Source organism: Dipodomys ordii, unplaced genomic scaffold, assembly GCF_000151885.1.
Source record: "Dipodomys ordii isolate 6190 unplaced genomic scaffold, Dord_2.0 Scaffold65, whole genome shotgun sequence".
Classification (NCBI taxonomy): domain Eukaryota; kingdom Metazoa; phylum Chordata; class Mammalia; order Rodentia; family Heteromyidae; genus Dipodomys; species Dipodomys ordii.
This window is the reverse complement of record NW_012267281.1, coordinates 15877064-15881763: the sequence shown is the minus strand read 5'-3', so window position 1 is coordinate 15881763 and position 4700 is coordinate 15877064. Positions and strand designations below refer to the sequence as shown.

Sequence of the window (4700 nt, the reverse complement as noted above, 5' to 3'; positions counted from 1 at the left end):
ATACTGGGTCATAGTGACTAGTGGGTGATGAATAGAGAGAACCCAGAGGGATATTAGAATAACAGAAATCCTCAGAGTGACACTAATGATGGGCACATGGCATTGTGTATTTGTTCAAACTCCTAGAATACACAAAACCAGGAATGAACTTTAATGTAAGCTGAGGAAATTAAGGTGTAATAATATATTGATTGTGTTATCGTTGAGTGTCCCAAATGTACCAAATTGGTTGATAATGGTGAAAACTATATCTTGGTGGTTGCAGAAAACACTTTATTTTACTGTAATTTTTTCTTTTATTTCAGAACAGCCTTTATGTAAAGACATAGTTCTAAAAATTGAAAACCCACTAGAGATTTTCCAAGAAGTTGAAGCTGGGAATAAAATATAAGGGAAAATAAGAAAACTGAAAATATATCAAACATGTTCTAAAAAGCAGTCTTCCTTAAATGTTGAAATGTTCTTGATAACCCCTACAAGTTCTTCCTTTGTGAACATGTGGAAGTTCTGGCCAAGCTGCACTGTGGGTAGCTTTATGTTAGTTACATTCTGCTTCTCCATTATTTATTTGAGGATGATGAGTGAAGACTTGATGTCTTCTTTCAGGGTCATAGACATGTGAAAAGCTTCTTGCAAGGAGGTCTGGCAACCCTCTGAAGCAGAGAAAATTGCTGGAGCATCCCACTGTACATGAAGTCTCAGATGGGTCCATGTGAGACAACTGGAATCCTTATTCCTGAACATCTCCAAATAACAGTGCTAATCCAAAGGGAAGAGGCACAAACCTGAGACTGCACCTTCTCTGAACTGTAGAGCAAGATTTGTACACAGCTTGTGCAGATCATACACACTCTCCATGGTAGGTGAACCAATGATTCTGTGTCTCCACTTAGGGAATTAAAGTATTAGAGTCAGCAATTAGTCCACTCATGCCACAACCTTTATGAGCACCAAGCTTTAGAATTTTCTCCATATTGTGAGGTTCTATGAGTGTGAAGGTAATTCTCTTCTTCACTGCCACATACACCCTTTGATGTCTGGATCTCAGTGGTTGTGGATCCAAGCCTTATAGTCCCAATGGCATATTCCACTTGAAATAATCTTTTCAACACCACTCTGTATTCTCTTCCCGCCATTTTCTTCTGTGAATCTAAAAATATAATTCTAATTGAAAAATAATATCTCAAAACTAAATAAGATTGTTGTCTGTGGCATTCTCCCATTCATGTTTGTTTATTTTTCTACATGATTGGGTTTCCATTTTCAACAGGAATACCACATAATTAACTATGCAGTCTCACTGAATTGCATACGGAAACACTAGATGACATCTTGTCTCAGTATTAGCATTATTGACTTTGATCTCTTGATGAGATGATGTGTGTCTGATAGCTTGCCTTACTGTAAGTTCACTTTTTCTTCTTTGTAATTTATAAGTAATATGTGAAATGTCTTGAAATGTTATAAATAACCTAGATTTCATCTAGCTTTCATCAAGGGATATTTGGCATACATCTGGTTTTTTTAGCTATATTTGCTCATTAACTTTCTATTCTAAGAAAAGCACATCTTCTCATTTTACTAATCCATATATTAATGTTAAAATATCTGAATTAACAACATACATATACATGTAGAATAAATGATATTGAGTATCCTTGTGGGTACTCAAGTATGTTTGTCTAAAGAATAAAACAGCTGGAAGTATTCAAAATAATCAAAAAACTATTAAAGCACACAGCAAGTATATGGAAAAGAAATATTGCATAAGTGGCAAAATAAAACTGTTATAGTAAACTATAACATGATTTGTTATTAATCACATTTGAGGAGAGCTAAGATATTACAGTTTAATGAAAGGCAAAGAGCACATATTTTTATGAAGTGTTTACTTGGGTCAAATATATTAGACTTTAATGGATAACAATATTTTGAAATTAATTTCATAATTTATTAAATAAGACAACTGTACATGCACAAATTATATATGGATTTGTGGCCACGAAAGTCTCTTTGGGAAATTGTCGGCAGTCAATAATAAAGAATTAAGTGAATTAAACTTTGATTAAATCTCCAGGAGAATCTGTGATAAAGATAGAAGAAATGGTTGTAGCAAAAGTAGGCAAAACAAGGTGGTTATTTTTGTCAGGCTAAAAGGAAAGCATATGATCAGTGTGTCAGTGTCAGTAGGAGTAACATACTATAGAGTCATGCAAAGATGGAAGAAAAATGCAAATGTGAGGCCTTACAGATGTCATGTGTAAAGTCATAATCTGACATATCTCCATGTCAATTAATTTAGGGAAAAGACTTGGAAAAGTTGCATTAAGGTAGATATCGGAAATAAACATATATATAAAGAACCAGATATGCCTTATGTAATATTTTCACTTATATTGCAACTTTGAATGATCACAAGTACCTATCTGAGGAGGCACTATTTACTTGGGAGAAAGTTGCTGAAAATACAAATCTAAACTTTAGTTTCAAAGACCTGTGACTGAAGTCCAATTTGAGGATATACACGTGTGCATCATTTGTGGGGAAATTGTTTTTTTTTGTTGTTTAATACATTTTTTATTGTAAAGATACTGTAGAGAGGGTTACAGTTACATGAGTAAGGTAATGAGTCTATTGCGTAATTTAGTCTTTTAAGCTGACTCTAGTAATTGAAATTAGTTCTGTGTGACATAATGATGAAAGTCACATTATAAAAGTAACAAATGATGTAAATTTTTACTAGTGATAGCCTCTAATTACATCTTTTGAGGATTGTGTTTGCTCATAGTCAGTTGGTATAGAAACTGGGTGATCTGAAGAAGAGATGCTAGTAGGCTTGATGTAATCATATAAACCAGTAAAGGAGAATAATATAGATATTCCTTTGAGAGCTGTGGCCAGAAAAGAGAGACAAAGAAGAAGATAAAGTGACCAATCTCTAACTACAAGCCCCAGCCAGTATCAGAAAAAAAAATAATTGAAGAAAGCTGTGGGGAGGTTTATAATTGCCTGAAAAAATGTTTCCCCATCTATGAAAAGTGAGTATGTGACCCATTATTTTTATTTTTCTTTTAAAATTTTTTTATTAATAACACAAAACACAGACTTATTCCACTTCAATATGTGGTATGAAACATATTCTTCAGATCTATTGGCTTTAATTTGTGATATTCAGTAAGCATACCTAGATTTTTGACCTGTAGAAATGGTGAGATAATTATAATGGTAATAATAATAATATGTTATTCTAATTTACTCAATTACTGGTCATCTTCCTTTTTAAAACCACTAGAAAATTAGTGCATCCTATTTTATTCACACAGAGAAGTTAAAATCATAAAAATAATTTGATAAGAAATGTACTCGTTATCTTGCCCATGTAATTGTAACCCCTCTGTACGGTATTTTCACAATAAAAAAAATAATTTGTCAGAACCAATGCATAAACTGTAATATGACCTCTACAGATGTACTGTTATGTTTGGCAGTTCATTTCCTGGACAGTTGTATAATGTCATTTCTGAAGCTAAAAATCATGATCTATATGCCACAAATTTTGTCATTATTTTTTTCTTGAGAGAATTCACAGAATTTAAACTCTTTATCTGAATATTAGTTTAAAGAGAGACAAACTGATATTTAATTCATTAGATTTATCAGATTATTAAATGAGTCATCAATTGGTAGAAGCAGTCACTGAAACTTTAGGGTCAATGTAGAAAATTCAGTTGCAGGGGCCGGGATGTAGTTCAGTGGCAAAGCACTTGCCTAGCAAGTGCAATGTCCTGGGTTCAATCCCCAGTACCAAAAAAGAAAAAGACAAAAAAAAAGAAAAGAAAATTCAGTTTCAGCAAGAAGAATATTGTAACAGTCCGTGCGACCCCTTGCCTCATTCTATTATAACAGAATTCAGCAAAGACAGAAATCTGCATTTGTTTCCTTTCACATATGATGCTGCATTACTTTTACAAGCTGGGTAGCTAGCTATTCAACAGCAGAAATTTATCCTTATTCATTTGAAGCCTGGTAAATCTAAAACAGTGCTGACAAATTTGGAGTTTGGTGAGAGGGCATTCTCTGACTTAAAAGAGGGTCTTCTTCCTATGAATTCTCACCACAGAAATGCAAAGGTTTTGTCTAGGATCACCTTTATAAAGGCAATAATTCCACTAATGAAGTAGAGCATTTATGACCAAATCACCTTCTAAAGGCCTTTCCTTTGACTACCACGATCTTGGGGCTAAGATTTGAAGAGATAAATCAACTTGAGTCAGAAATTTTTCACATGATAGAAAATATGTAGAAAATAAAAGTATTTCCTAAGTGTAATATATTGTATATGCAAAGCACATAAATATGTTGAAAACAAAGTTATAAATGAAGAATTTCTCATAAAATGCCTGTGGATTGCTTTTTCATTACACAGTTAGCACATTGGTGACAGAGAACTGAATTTTACTCTGAGAGTTTCTGTTTGTTGTCATGGAGTGACATTGGAAAACATGCAGACTTCCTATGATTTTCTCATTTGTAACATGAAGAATGGTAATGATTTTGTCCGTGGATTGTTAGAAACATTCATTCAGATAATAAATGTAAGATGAAAAATTATATTAAGTGAAGTAAGCCAGGCCCAAAGAAACATAGGTCCCATGGTTTCCCTTATTTGCAACAACTAGTATATGTCTGACACAAATAGA

The 4700-nt window shown here is 33.2% G+C and overlaps 1 pseudogene; it reads right to left on the bottom strand.

Annotated features, from left to right (window-relative positions):
* Window positions 1–417: 417 nt before the first annotated feature.
* LOC105990534 lies at window positions 418–1136 on the bottom strand (annotated as a pseudogene).
* Window positions 1137–4700: the final 3564 nt, after the last annotated feature.